General features: G+C 46.6%; 1 protein-coding gene and 1 long non-coding RNA gene across 2 annotated transcripts in view; one reads left to right on the top strand and one right to left on the bottom strand.

Moving 5' to 3' along the window:
• Positions 1-15,872, bottom strand: part of MTHFS (methenyltetrahydrofolate synthetase) — an 89,802-nt gene that overhangs the window by 21,966 nt on the left and 51,964 nt on the right. The gene's annotated exons all lie outside the window — the stretch shown is intronic.
• Positions 1,959-5,732, top strand: LOC135973839 (uncharacterized). Its single transcript, XR_010590878.1, has 2 exons — positions 1,959-3,339; positions 5,265-5,732. It is a non-coding gene; the product is annotated as an uncharacterized LOC135973839 (long non-coding RNA).

Here is a 15,872-nt window from a genome sequence, read left to right on the forward strand (position 1 = left end):
GCAAACCGGAGAGTACCAGAAATGTCACAAGGAAACCTAATCTCATAAAGCTTCCAGCCTAATTTGCAGATGAAGAGCAATGAATTAACACAGATAAGCTTTGGTTTCTACTCTGAGCCAAAGAGGAACACCAGACCTTTAGAGATTTGTCCGTCACTCATAATGACTTATTGTTATTGCAGGTAGCTGCATCATTGCATAATGAGGTCATTGTTATTGCAGGTAGCTTGTTGTTCATGCTGCAAGTTCTACAATACGCTATCCTGACCAAGATACTGTGTAATAGAAAGACATTGACTAGTCCTATAGTGCTGCCTTATACAGGGCCGGCTCTAGGCACCAGCAAAATAAGCTGGTGCTAGGGGCGGCATGGCCGGCGCCAGAATGCCGCCCCTAAAAATGTGCCCCGGCCGCCCTAGCTCATCTCCGCTGCTGCTGCCACGGGGCGCGAAACAGCTGATTCGCGCGCCGCTACTTGCCCTCTCTCCCAGGCTCTCAAGCCTGGGAGGGGGGGGGAGCAGCGGCTCGGGGTCTCCCCCTCCCTCCCAGGCTCTCAAACCTGGTAGGGAGGGGGAGATCCCGAGCGGCCGTTTCGCGCGCTGCTGCTCCCCCTCCGTCCCAGGCTTGAGAGCCTGGGAGGGAGGGAGAGACTCCGAGTGGCCGCGGCGCGGGCGCCGCGTCTCCGCCTCCCTCCCTCCCTCCTAGGCTTGAGAGCCTGGGGGGAGGAGGCAGGGCTGGGGATTTGGGGAAGGGGCGGAGTTGAGGCGGGGCTGGGGGTGGGGTAATTAAAGAAGGGGCGGCGGCCAAAATTGTTTTTGCTTTGGGCGGCAAAAATCCTAGAGCCGGCCCTGGCCTTATATGCACCAAGGTGACTAACAAAATACTTCCTAGTGAAAAATTGTGAAAAAGGTTAAAATAATAGTGAGAGAATCTATCTGGAGTTGGGAAGGTAGATTGGCAGGCACCCTGCAGGGGTTTTGCCTTCCTTTGCAGCGTGGGGCACTGGTCACTTGCTACTTTGAACTAGAGTAAATGGTGGAGTTTCTGTAATTTGAAATCTGTAAATCATGATTTGAGGACTTTAATAATTCAGCCAGAGATTATGGACCCGTTGCACGAGTGGGTGAGTGAGAGGTTCTGTGGCCTACGCTGTGCAGAAAGTCAGACTGGATGATCATGATGGATGATCTTCTGGCTTTAAAGTCTATGAAAAGTAGTCCCCCCAAACACACACAAACACACTTTCACTTTTTTACTTTCCCCCTGTTTGTTCCACTAGGAAAAGGGGAGAGAAGAGAGAGAAAACCCTGAATATTTCAAACACAAATTTGCAAAACAGAAATGTTCCTTTTGTTTCAGAAAAAAATTGTTTTAAATTTTTTCATTAAAAATCAAACAAAAAAGTGAAACATTTCAAACAAACTGGAAATTGTTCTTTTCCTTTCTAAATGTTTTGTGTGGGGAAAAACAAGTCAACCCCGTCTTAATACAACTAACTTCAGAAAGGAAGATGGACTCCGACCCTACAATGGGCCTATGAAAAACTTTGACTATATTATTCTTATTTGCTATTTGTTTTGTCATAGCACCTTGGAGCCCCAGTCATGGACCAGAACCCCACAGTGCTAGGTGCTGTACAAACACAGAACAAAAAGACGGTCCCTGTCCCAATTAGCTTATAAACAACCTAAGCATGGGACTAGAGCCAATAGTTGGATACAGACAGGGGAGCAGAAGGGAACAAGGAGACAATATTGGTTAGCACAATAAGCTGTGGTTTCAGTGCACCAGCTGCTTAACCCTTGTCAAGCTTTCTGTAGGTGTAGCGGGGTGGTCCCCACTCCTGCCTGGAAGGGCTTAAAACAGCCCTGGCAGAGGGCTGCAGCTCTAAAAGCTGGGCTGATTGGGAAAGCAGCCACAGCTGGGCCATGCCCCAATCAGGCCACAGCTGGCCTGTATAAAAAGGCTGGGAGCCAGGAGCTTAGCAGTCTCTCTCTGCCTTCAGAGGGAGAAGGGCCTGGCTGCAGTGAGCTAGAGACAGAGTACCTGAGTGGAGCAGGGCTGGGGAGCTCCAGCCTGGAAAGCCCCAGGCTGTGGCCTAGTAGGAGGCCAAAGGGTACTGGGGGTTGCAGAGGGCAGCCCATGGGTAGGCCAAGGCAGCAGGTCCAAACCCAACTTTGCCTATGATGAGTGGCCTATACTGCAGTCTGCCCCAGGGAGCGGGAGCTAGTTGGAGACTGGCAGTGGCCTTATTCTGAGGCGAGGTAGGGATAGTGGGTGGGGGTTCCCTGGGGAGGGGAGACCCTAGTACTGAGGGGTGTACTGCCAGGGGGCAGCACCCCAGATAAAAGGGCACTGGGGTCCAGGAGGGACACGGGGGGACCAGAGGACAGGCGGACCACTGGCCTGCAGGGGGTGCTCCAATGCTGAAATGAGCTAATTCCTGGAGGTAACCAGCAGGAGGTGCTGCAGGGGTGAGTCTGCCCTTCTACAGTTGGCATTACAAAACATCACTGGAACAATGAGGCACTCATATTTTCTGGAAATCAGTAAGAAACTGCACGTAATCCAGTCTTTAACTAGGATAGATCTAGCAAAACCAGCATTCACCCACATAAAACTGATTCTCACATCCCCAAAACAGAGATGGACCTGAGCCCAACCTCCAGACAAAGCGTCTCTGGATGGGGCGTTTGAAATCCAAGCCCTGGCCTAAGCCTGAATTCTTTAAAAAAAATCCTATCTTTCTAATGGGCCAAACCACACCCCCAGATTCAAGCACCTTCCCACTTTGGGATCAAAATCCAGATCTCGAGCTGCCACCGGCTGCTTGAGTGTAGCTGTGCCCAGAAGTGCAGTGACCCATCACAAGAAGAGTGGAGATGAGCTGTGATAGAGTTTCTGCTGCTGGGCCATTTGGATTTGCTCTGAGCATGCTCTCGAAGGTTCCTTTAGCTCCCTGCACAGCAGGGAGTGTGTCAGTTACTTTGAGCTTCCTAAATAGCTGCCCAGGCTATTTTCCTGAAAGTAGAGAGAGAACTGTTTGTTTTGGTGCTCCGAAGGGGAGGCGGTTAGGAGCCTGTGACAAAAGAGAGAAGTAGCTATGAAAATGAGAAAAGGCGAAAGGATGATTGAAAAACAGAGACAAAAACTAGCTAAGAGATGGAATTGAAAGCAAAGAAAACCTTCCAAGTTCCCTTTGGGAAAGAAATAGAGTAAAAAAGTAAGTGAAGGGAATAGGGGCAACTGCAGTGGCTTCTTCTCTCATCGTGAGCTCTCAGTGAAATCGCCTGGGATCTCAGTGGATGGCCTCTTCGACTTTCTGAGTCAGCAGCAGAGGTAGGCATTGCTCTGGGGAACAAAGGGGAAAAGAGCAAGGATAGTGGGCAAGATGAGAAGAACAGAAAGAGGTGAGAATGAGGCCCCAAACCAATGAGCTGCTATGGCAGGGCACTGGGAAAAGTGAGAGGCACAGATCACAGCCCAGGTCTCCAGATGGTGTGTGCCGGCTTCCCACTGAGTAGGCGTTAGAGTGGGATACAGAGAAGCCCAGCCACTCAATCACGTGCAGGGAGCTGATATACAGTATGCAGGCACGTGGCTGGTGAAAATGAATGGTGCTATTTCCATTATTTATAATATAAATAATAAATCCCTACGAATATTAACTGGAGTCGCCAGCATTAATCTCCCCTGAATAACGGCAAGGTGTTGCACACGCCGGTCATTCCTTTTCCAGCATTGCTGAACTATATGATATTAATTATCCTTTAATACTTAAATAGCAATAGTATCCGGAAGCCTGAATAAGCCTCACAAGCCCTTTGTGCTACGTGCTGTGCACATGTATGCTAGAGCTGTTGAAGTGCTATGGAAATGTGTGACACAACAGGTCTCCTTTCCCACTGATTGGCAATCACACACTCGCTTGTGTGCTTCAGACGCCTCTACGGTATTCATGTCACTGGCCATGTTAACATATTCCAGCAGCCTAGTTATTTATTAGATGCTGACAATGCACTCGGTACTCTAGAGGACACAAAATAAGTTAGTTCATGCCTCTGAGATATGATGTTACTGTCTGGAAGACAGACACAGAGAAGCCAGGACATACTTAGAAATGTGGAACAGGAAGTCACTGGGGCGCCATGCATAGATTGTAACTGTCCGATGTGGAAGAGGGCTCAGGTGCATCGACAACTGCAGCTCCTGGCCTTGCCCAGACACAGCAGAGCGCTCTCCTTTGGCCCGGGGAGAAGGTGAAGTGTTATCAGGCTGAGGCAGCAGTGGGGTTGGGCCAGGGGAATGCAGACCATTGCTCTTGTGACATTTCTGGTACTCTCCCCTCTGACCCCATGGAAATTCCTTGGGAACATTAATACAGTCCCACTGTATCTATCATTCTCTTTTAATGGCACTGTGGACAGACATGGGCTGGGGAAACCATGCTGCCAGGCTCTGGGGAGCTGTGACACCAGGATAAAGAGCTGGCAGGTGGCCCTGATTCCCTGCTGGTCCTCTAGGAAATACATGGAGATGGGCAGGGATTGTGGGTGGGCCCTATACCTAGGCCCCACCCACTAACCCTAACAAAAAGCATTAGAATTCATCCTACGGAAAAGCCCAGCAACCCTTAGTCCCATCCACGCGTTGGCTTTTCTAATGTTATTTGCTTGGTTCTTGTGTGTATTGAGAAAAAGTGGGGCTTTAGGAGGGTCTTAAATGAGGAGAAGGAGGTGAACTGGGATGGGGAGCATTCCACACATAGCCAAGGCTCTGAAGTAGCCAAGGGATGAAATTTACATTTCTCTTCCATTGCCTGTTGTTGAACGCACACACGGGGCTCTCTGCTAATAGCCTCTGGGATGCTTTCATTGGCATTTGGTTCAAGTTTCCAGTGTTTTCTTAGTCCCAGGAGGTACTTTCCAATGCTTTGACTGATTGGCTGGTCGTTAACATCCCACTTGGCAATGCTGACATTTTCACGGTGTGTTCCATTTTCATTTGCAAACATTTTACAGAATCACAATGGGCATTTTTGAACAGCACTAATTTCAATCTATTTTCAGGCAGGTTGGTGGGGGGTAAGGTCAGCATTTTGCCAATGGCAAATCTAATGAAAATAAAGGTCCAGACACCAACACGTTATGGAACTGATAAGCCTCCTTGACTACTGTCATTACAATGGATAGTTCTGTTCAGTCACTTTGCATTATATTGATTTTTTTTCAAGCACTCCACCTTAAACTTATTTTTCATTTCAGGAAATCAATACTATGGATCCTTTGATATAAGGCATGCAGTGTTCTGCCAGAATATGTATTGCATGATGGAAGAAGTTGAGGGATTTTTTTTCTCCCAGCTTCTTCCCTGTTGAACATAAATTGAAAATCTCAGTTACTTAAAAAAATACAAAACTGGGCAACATTTCCTGCATTTGATTCTTTGGCACTACGTCACCTCGCTTGATGCCTGCAAATGAGTCTCTGCTTCCAAAACCCCATTCTTCATGAAGGGCAGCGTTATGAATGCACTAGTCAGTTCTAGATTCATCATGATCTTCACTGGCAATTTTTTTTTCCTTCTTCCAATTCAGCTTCCCTAGCTTGGGATGGAAAATCTTATTTTTGAATGTCAATTGCATGAAACAACAAGTTTGTATCTGTCAAGGTTCTGATTTGTACAGCTGTGTAAAATATTGAATGCCAAATTAAAAATGCTTTTTGGGTTTACAGAGCTTCTACAAACACGCCAGTGTAGTACACACAATTTTTCACATCATCCAAATGTTTGTCACTCGTCGATGGGGAAAAAAACATTCACAGTCTGGACATCTGCAAAAATTCAGATGCAGCTTTTTACAGTGCGTTTCACCTAAGTGACATGTTGGGAGGCAAACAGCAGAGGCGATGCAGTGCTATCGGAGAAAGGTCTTGGTGGACATGAGCTTTGTGGGGTCAGACAGTGTTGGGGACCTAATTGGAATCTCCACAAGTTAAAACTGTTCAGATAGCCACCCAACCATTTGGATGGTTTTGGTGAATCACGCTCTAAACCTCTTGAGGTTGAGAACTCCTGAGCAGCTTGTTTAACCAGCAGGGGAAAACAAACGAATATTCCTCAATAACTGTGGGTTCCACCTCTCTGACCAAAATCAGCCCATCAAACCTGCAGCCCAACAACTTTGGCCTGACATAGCAACCCTCTCACACGTGCACCATGGCGCCCACAATATATCTGGCTGATAAATAATTTAGTTCGGAATGTTATCGTTCCAGTGAGCTGCAACAGATTTGCTGATGTGAGCGAGTGCTGTTCTGTATGACTAAAGGCCGCCGTATCAAGGCAACATTGTTGGGTTGTAGACTCCAGCAGCTGAGGGACGTGCTGCCCCTCATCAATGACGTTGACCTGGCAGTGTCCCAGGACTTCAGCCCATAGTCTTTTCTATTTCCCTTTGGTGGAAGGGGAAGCAAGCCTTGTACTCCCTAATTCTCAAAACCAGCTGAGAATCCATAACGTTTTTTAGCCTTAATGGCAGTAAATGAACAATTTTCAAAACCTGACATTTGAGTGGCACGCATTGGCTTCCTTAGTCAGGAAGGCTGAAGAGAATGGCAACTACAAGGTTAAATCCCCTCTCAGCCCTAGTGATGATGGTCCTTATTGTGAGGCAAACCCGCAGCCAAACCAGGGCTGCTCTCCCAGGTGCCATAACTCACCCCTCCAACAGAGCCAGCAGTGACTCAGTCCTCAGGCAGGCAGTACCAGCCTAACCCTGAGCAGAGCAAGGGTCAGATGACCCTCAGGCTCAGGTATTTCCCCAATCCCACCAGGAGCTGCAGATCAGTCTGTGCAACAGTACTACCCAGCTAAGAACCCTTCTACAGCCTTGCAGTGTGATTGACTCCCTAGACTCCCAGCCTGCTCTTGATCCGGTTCCATTTCCTGTCCAAGCCTTGCCCAAGCCTTGTTCCAGCCTTGTCCAGGCCCTACTCTGATCTTGTTCCAGACCTGTTACTGATCCGCTTCAGCTTCACATCTGCCTCCTGACCCCCACACCAACAGACTCCGACCATGGCTTGGACCTTTGCCTGGCACACAAACTCTGGCTATGATACTGATTTGGCTTGTCTACAGACTCTGACCCTGGCCTGTCCCTGAACCATGGTTCCAATGCTGCCCTCAGCCTGGTCCCGACCCAATATCTGGCTCTGACCTCTGCTCCATCCACCAGGCCTGACTACATGGGTATGAGTGCCTGACGCTTATGGTCGACTGAGGTCATTAGCAAGCACATCTGCACCATGGCTCCCGCAATATATCTGGCTGGTAAATAATTTAGTTCCCAGTGTTATGAAATATGAATCCCTGGCTCTTTATGCATACAAATATTCATACAAAGTCTTGCCTTTATAAATAATTAAAGTTGGTTACACACAATGACTTTTGTGAATGATATGAAATTTAAGTAAAAAGCTTGAGTATTTATCTTTCCTGCTCAAAGGGAGAAAGGGTCACAGAGATTGCAACATATGAGTATATATGAGAGGTCAGTGGACTACATTTGTCCTCTATATACTTCTCTGATCCAATGTACTTGGGACTGCAGATATGTGATTTTTATGGAAAATGAATTCAATTCAGACAGAAACTGGGTGGTGGGGGAGGAGTCTGCACTGAGCATCTGTGAAGGTGTAACAGGTATCAGAAGACACTACTCAGCATTCATCTCCTATTAAATCCACCACTAACACAGAATGCTATTAGCAGTCCTGGCACAATAGAAGACTGTGGGGTAGACAAAGAAAGAAAAAAATCAGGATTGATGATCTTTTCCTGTATTTGTTATCTTACCGAAAACAGCAGCAGCAGAATACAAATCAACACATCCTATCTAGAAGAAGGGTGGGATCCTCTGAGACTGGTACTTTATTGATGAAGTAAATATAGTCATCAGAACGTGGAAGGCACTATGAGTGTAAAGAAAATCTAACCTTGTGTAAATCTTTTTTTTTTTTAATTAAGTTCTTTAGGAACACAGCACTTGATAATACAAAGGTAAAGCTGTCCAGCTTTAACTTGGCTAAGGGCACAGTTTTTGTTCACCAGAAGAAACACTCGCACTGATTGCTTCCACTCCCTTCTCAGAAGTTCAGCTCAAGTGTTGCAGGCACATCTCAAGTGGTGGGTCTGGCTTTAATACAACAAAGTCATCGGTTCTCTCTCTCTCGGGTTAATAGTTATGCCAACTTTAGCCTATCACCAATACATTGTGCTTCAGGTGACTCTCCCAGGCAGGGTTATATATATTCACATCATCTGGACACATCGCAGCATATCCTATGTGAGGTCATACTGGGTTCGTAAGGCATTGGAATGTTGCTGGTGCCCCATGATATAAGATGGTTATAAATTACTGACATTTCTTAAAGGTAAGGAGGAAAAAACCTCCCCTAATGTATACAACCCCACAAAACATCACACCACCTTGTCACACCAAGAAATGGTAATAGAATGGTACATAAACATTGTCAGATAAGGAAGATACTATACCGCTACCTCAATATAACTCGACCCGATATAACACGAATTCGGATATAACGATGTAAAGCAGTGCTCCGGGGGGGGGGGGGGGGGCGGGCGAGGCTGCGCACTCCGGTGGATCAAAGAAAGTTTGATATAACGTGGTTTCACCTATAACACAGTAAGATTTTTTGGCTCCCGAGGACAGCGCTATATCAAGGTATTAGGAAGTCAGAGAACTAAGGGGGGAAATGAAGAATAAATGGCCAAATGTATAAAGAACAATTCTTGAAGTGCACCAAAAATGTAGTATTTGTATTGCAATAGAGACTAGAGGCCCCAATCCCTGATTGTGCTAGGCACTGTGAAAATAATAGTGAAAAGACAATCCCCTAGATCAAATTACTGAAGACTGCAGGTAGTGGGCAAATCAAGGAGGAAAAGGAGCTTAAAGAAAAGCTTACATCATGTATATGTATCAATTTTCACTATAGGGTCTGATGGGAAAATCCCTACATTCTTCACAATCAAAGAAAGTGAGTCACTGTCAGAGACAAGAGGAATCAAAAGGAAGTGATTGAATGATACACAAAATTAAATTGCAATAAACAATCAGTACCGAAATGGTACTCACCCAAGATCTCTGACAAGACTAAAGAGTGCATAGCTGAGGTAGGAGCAAAAATATGCTATTTATCATACACCACGGGTAGTGCACTGGAGGTTACCCATGGGAAGCCAATATCAAATCCATCTACAAAAGGATGCTACAAAGATTTTGAAAACTGTAGAAATCCCTAGATTAGCATGCTGTGATGGAGACAAACAGGCATGGCTTCTACCTGGGTAACTCATGCCTCTTGGACCTATAGTAATTCTTTGTACAAAACAATGTCTAAAGGAGAATCAATGGCTATTTATTTAGACCAATAGATGTAATTTAGTTAGATTTTCAAACAGCTTTAGATAATTTCTACCACAAAGGGCTATTGAGAAGCTCAGTAACAAGAAAATGAGAGGTGAGGTCTTGTTATGGATTAAAAATCCAATCTGTATCAGACCCTATTTGCTAAACAGTAGTTGGAGAGCTCGAGGGAAGGTGAGGGTCAGTAGGGAAAGATGATTGCTGGACATATATGAGCATGTTAAGCCAAAATCAGTTAATATGGAGCTTGATCCCGCTCTTATTAAAGTCAGAGGCATTGACCCATTGACTTCAGTGGTTTGGGTCCAGTAGCTTTTTGTAATCTTTATTCATACATCCCCTTTAACATGTGCAAGGCTATATACGGTGAATAGCAAATAACATGGGACTCAACACGAGAGAATATTTTTGCATTTCCTTTTAGGATCTCAAAGAATTTTACAAAATGTAATTAATTAATCCTAATAACTCCCTTGTGAGGTAGATCAATATTATTTACTGCGATAGGGTGTACCAACCCCACAGTGTGTCTGATGGGGTTAATGAGAGTCCGTGGGTGCAATCAGCCTCACCCTGTGACACCTGCAGGAGGTGTCAAGCCTGGAGGAAGGAGTTAAAAGGACTGAACCTGCCCAGTTAGACTCTGACCAGGAGGGAAAGCAGATCTCTGGTTGTCACCCAGGAAGAGAAGTCCGGCTGGAGTCAGGGAGCTGAGGTGAACAGCTGGCAGACAGAGCTTCTGCGAAGGAAGGTACACCTGCAACAGGGAGCCTAGGGCACTTGGAAAGAAGCAGCAGGAAGTGAGTTTGCCCAGGATTCTGCACAGTGGTGGAGGGGCCAACTGGGTCAGGGACTGCCCTGCCAAGGGAGTGGAGAAAACTCCCCTCCAGCAGAACCAGCTGGGTGGTAGAAAGTACTAAGAAGCTCTGCAGTGGGCTGGTGGAAGAGGCTTAGAGAGTACAAAGCTGATAAACTCAGAGTCCAGGAAAAGGCTGAGGCAAAAGCCCAAGACAGGGCAAGGTAGGAAGTGGTTCAGTAAGGCAGGCAGGGGTTTGTGTAGTCAAGTCTTGACTGCCTAGTCAAGGGTTCCTGGATCAGAACCCAGTGGAGAGAAAGGGCCTGGGTTCCTCTACCAGCGCAGTGCGGAAGCTAGAACGGAACTGACTTCTGACAAGGGGTAAGGACTTCTGTAACCCGCCAGATAGTAGGTCTAGTGAGTCCAGACTCAGACTGAAGACCCAATGTGAAGTTGATGGTGTATTATTTGCTGGACTATTGGTACCCCAGAAGAGGTGGAACTCTATGGCTACGTCAACACTATCATCTCAGCTAGCACTTCAAAAATAGCAGTAGCACAGGCAGCAGTGGGACCAGGCTAGCTGCCCTGAGTACAAACCCACCTGAACTCCGTGGGTGTGTACTCAGGGCAGCTAACCCAGGCTACCACTGCTGCTGCCTGAGAGCTCAGATGGGAGCTAGCACAAGTATGTCTATGTAATCTGAGGCTACGTCAACACTGCCCGCTTGAATCGGCGGGTAGAAATCGATCTCTCGGGGATCAAATTATACAATCGATCCCCGAATCGACGCCTGTACTCCACTTGCGGAGGTAGGAGAAAGCGCCGTCGACGGGGGAGCCGCGGAGGTCGATTTGCCGCCGTCCTCACAGCGGGGTAAGTGGGCTCCGATACGTCGAATTCAGCTACACTATTCACGTAGCTGAATTTGCGTATCTTAAATCGACCCCCTCCCTCCCCGTAGTGAAGACGTAGCCTGAGAATCACACCCCTAGCTTGTAGAGTAGACCTGTCCTGTGTGACTTGGCCAGGGGGCTGGCTCACAAAAACCACCCTGGGCCTGGAATGGCTGTCAGCAGGGAGTGCTAAACGAGGAGAATGTGACTATGCTACACCTACCCAGTATGGGGCACGTGGGCTGGTGAGTCGCATGTTTACATGTAATCTTTGTACAGGCAGGGAATCTGAAGCATCTCAAGGTTAAATGGCTTGCTCAAGGCCATATGGTAAATCAGAAGCTCTTCTGTACAGGAATTAGGTAATATCTCTTTAAATAGTTTGTGAGTCCTCTAGTGGCGCTCACTGTGTTCTGTGTTTCAGAAACCAGTCAGTGCAGTATGCAGGTAGTTAGGCCTTGTATGTTTGGGTATATTTGGTAAACATATTTATTTGAAACCTCACCAAGCCCGGGTGTTTTTCTTTCATTGCATAAAGAACAAAAGACACAAGAGTAGCAAAGGCAGCAGTCAAAGCAGCACACCTTGCTCCTAGTCCCATTCTGACAGAAAACACATCCTCTCACAGAACTGTATACGGCACCAAGATAAGGCTGCAGCCTTAGTGCTTAGCTAAAGAACAGCTGGAAAAACTAATCTGGGAAACATGTTCAAATGGGTCTTTAAGTTCATCCCTTTTGCGAATGTTGAATGTGATCCCATATACGCATGAGATACATATTTAGTGCATGCAAATGTTCTTTTGTACCTGCAGGTCAGGTGACTATACCTAATAAACTTGTGTCTGCTAGTGCATTTTTGCACATACAAATAGCTGCCTGTGCAAAATGTGTGGGTGCAACCTGGACAATCTGACCGTTAACATCATTTTAACACTGACAGATCAAACTGACCTCAATAGAACTACATGGAAGTCATTCAAGGAAGGAATTTGGTCCAGTGTTTGTATCTGAATTCCTAATTCTGCCTTTCAAAGCATATGAGACAACTGTAGGTACTAATACAGTGAAGAAAAACAACCTTAAACGTCAGCCTGTCATTATTATTAGTGTTACAGTAGCACCCAGGAGCCCCCCTCATGGACCCCATTGTACCCCGCTGTACAAACAGAACTAAGAGACAATCCCTGCCCCAAAGAGCTCACAATCCAAGTATAAGACAAGAGACAACCTGTGGATACAACAAACAGACAAGAAGAGCACAAGTAAACAATGAGACAATACTGGTCACCATAATAGGCAGTGGTCTCGGCAGCTGGCTTGCCTGTCCATTGTCAAGTTATTGTAGGTATCCTGCCAAAGAACAACCTAGGGTGTACTGCCACATGAGAGATCTGAGGTTGGAAGCAACTCCCAAGTTCATCAGGAGGTGATTGCACAGAGGAGACACTTGGGGTCTGATCCAAATCTCACTGAAATCAGCTAAACCTTTTCAATCACTTCCATGGGCTTTGGATTAGGCCCATTGATTGGGCTGGATTGGGTCAGAGATCCTCAGATGTGGCTGAGGCAAGATGAGCAGAAGGCCCACTAAATGACTAAGTGTACACAAAATGTAACTCCAATTTTATAACAGTGGTGGTTGCCCTACCTCAATGTGTCCTATTGCAAATTAAACTGTCGTTTAAAAAGGGGGGTTAAAATGGAAAGGACCCAGGCTGCAACATGGAAGTTCACTTAATGTAAAATAGTAATAATTAGAGCTGACTGTAGATGATAATTGCATTTCCGGGAAACTTTCCAGGAACAAAAAACAAAACACTGAATATTTTCATGAAAATTGAGTTGTTTTGAAATGTCCATTTTTTAAATCAAAAACCTGAGCTTTCTGATTTGGGAATAGAAGTTGAAGTGTGTGTGTGTGTGTGTGTGTGTGTGTGTGTGTGTGTGTGTGTGTGTGTGTGTGTGTGTGTGTGTGTGAATAGTCAGTTCTACTAATAATGCCCATGCTTTTATTTCATATTTCAGAATATACAATTCTTGATCCTCAGACCCTAGAGCAATATAAATGTGATTTGTGTGTGCTGAAGAAATGTAAATCTATAGAGCCTAGCCAGCTATGTGCTTTCATTTAGAGCTCATTTGAACCAGAACTAAACTTTTCTTCTCATTCCAGCTACTACAGCAACACTCCCTGAATGTGGGTGCCTAGTGAAAGCTAAATATGTCTCAGTGATGTTTCTCACATTACAACATTTGCCCACCTTGAAAAGCAAGAGAGATTTGGCATCTAAATATAGACACAACTAATTAGCAAAACCCAAAATTTGACTGTGAAACTACTTAAAATGTTCCCTCTTTCCATATCACCTTCCAGATTAACATATTGTGTGGACAACTTTAACTCTTATGCCATTTTCTAGAGCTTATTGGTTTGTGAAGTAGAAGCAAGAAATGGGTCCTCAAGAAGGTACCCAATGGTCACTCAAATGACTACCGTCCTTTAAATGACCAACATTACAAACGCTCCAAAGCAGTTAGGATTCACCATATTCCCAAAAGTACCATCTCTGGATAGTGGCATTTCTGTAAAGTGATGTAATGACATATGCCAACAGGTGTTGTTCAAATTGGTGATGAAATTCGTAGTTTCACTTCCACAGCCTCAAGTACAGCAGTTCCAGGAAGGACAAGACTGATATACAAACTGTATGCAAGGATTCAACCCCTCCTGCATTTGAGAAACTTTCCCATTCTGATCTGTACCTAGTTTTCCATCTCAACAGCAGTTGCATGAGACTATTTTATAAATGTCGTTTAATGAGTTTCATAACTATATGTTTCTACTCTGGTGTCCTGAATATAGGGGGAAGGGTAGTAACCTTTATGTATGCAGTAGCATAAAATCCCTCCTTGGCAGCTGTACTGGATTGCCTTACCTGTAAAGGGTTAAACAGTTCAAATAACCTAGTTGGCACCTGACCAGAAGGACCAATGAGCAAAGAAGATACTTTCAAATCTGGAGGGGAAGGATTTGTTTTTGGTCTGTGTGTTGTTCCATCTCCAGACGGAGGGAGAAGCCAAGCAGGTACAATATCTCCTGAAAATATACCTGGAATAATCCATCTGAAACCACAGAAACTCTGAGTAGGGCAAGGAAGCATGCGTTAGGTTATCTTTTGGCTTTTGAATTTTCCTATGCTACAGAGGTAGTTTCATTCCTGTTTTTTGTACTGTAAAGCTGAGCCCAGAGGGGAATCCTCTGTGGTTTAAATCTTTTTATTACCCTGCAAAGTTACCGTCCATCCTGATTTTGCAGGTGTGATTCTTGTACTTTTTTCTTTATAAATAAAGTTCTTCTTTTAAGAACCTGATTGATTTCAGTGTCCTGAAGACAAAGGGTCTGGTCTGTGCTCACATTGCTAAGGCAACTGGTTGGTATGTTATTCTCAAGTCTCCCCAGGAAAGGGGGTGAAGGGGCTTGGGGGGAATATTTTGGGGGATAGGGATTCCAAGTGACCCTTCCCTGAATTTTTGTGTAAATCACTTGGTGGTGGCAGCAATACCGTCCAAGGACAAGGAAAGGAATTTGTGCCTTGGGGAAGTTTTTAACCTAAGATGGTAGAATATAAGCTTAGGGGGTCTTTCATGTGGGTCCCCACGTCTGTACCCCAGAGTTCAGAGTGGGGAGGGGGGAACCCTGACATCTGGTATTATTGTTAGTGCCATGCAGGAGACTTAGGAAGAAGAGCAAACTTGATCTTCATTCCAGTGGCTAGTAGGGGCTGCACTTGCTGTAGAGTTGATGGATTAAGGCAGGGGTGGGCAAACGTTTTGGCCTGAGGGCCGCATCGGGTTTCGTAAATTGTATGGAGGGCCAGTTAGGGGAGGGGGTCGTGGCCCCCCCCCGGATTACTGCCCCATCCAATCCCCCCTGTTCCCTTACAGCACCCCAGGGACCCCTGCCCCATCCACACACCCCTGCTCCCTGTCTCCTGACTGCCCCCGGACTCCCATGTCCCCATCCAACCCCTCCTCTCATTCCTGATGGGCCCCCCTGGGACCCCTGCCCCATCCAACCACCCCTTCTCCCTGTCCCCTGACTGACCCCAGAACCCCTGCCCCTGACCGCCCCATTCAACTCCCCCTCCTTCCTGACTGCCCCCCACGGGACCCCAGCCCCATTCAACCCCTGTTCCCCCCCCAACCGCCCCAACCCCTATCCACACCCCTACCCCCTGACCATCCCCTGAACTCCCCTGCCCTCTATCCCACCCCCCCTGCTCCCTGCCCCCTTACTGCACTGCCTGGAGCACCGATGGCTGGCGGCGCTAATGTCGTGCCGCTGCCGCCACCACACAGCACAGAGCACTGGGTCAGGCCAGGCTCTGCAGCTGCGCTGCCCCAGTAACTTGCAGCCACGCCGCCCGGAGCATTGCACTGGCAGCGGAGTGAGTAAGCTGAGGCTGCGGAGGAGTGGGAACAGCAGGGAAGGGGCCGGGGCTAGCCTCCTGGGCCAGGAGCTCAGGGGCCGGGCAGGACTGTCCCGCGGGCCGCTGTAGTTTGCCCACCTCTGGATTAAGGTGTGGGTGGAGTGTCCTAGCTCCAAGTCCAATTTACAACCTCTTTCCTATCCTAGCATTTCATGGAGCAGTAAGGGCAGCTCTTCTGGATCTGGCTGTCATTCCAATCTCTTGGCAAAAGGTAACGAGCTTCCGAAGCACAAGGG

Source organism: Chrysemys picta, chromosome 10 (assembly GCF_011386835.1).
Source record: "Chrysemys picta bellii isolate R12L10 chromosome 10, ASM1138683v2, whole genome shotgun sequence".
NCBI classification, from domain to species: Eukaryota; Metazoa; Chordata; order Testudines; family Emydidae; genus Chrysemys; species Chrysemys picta.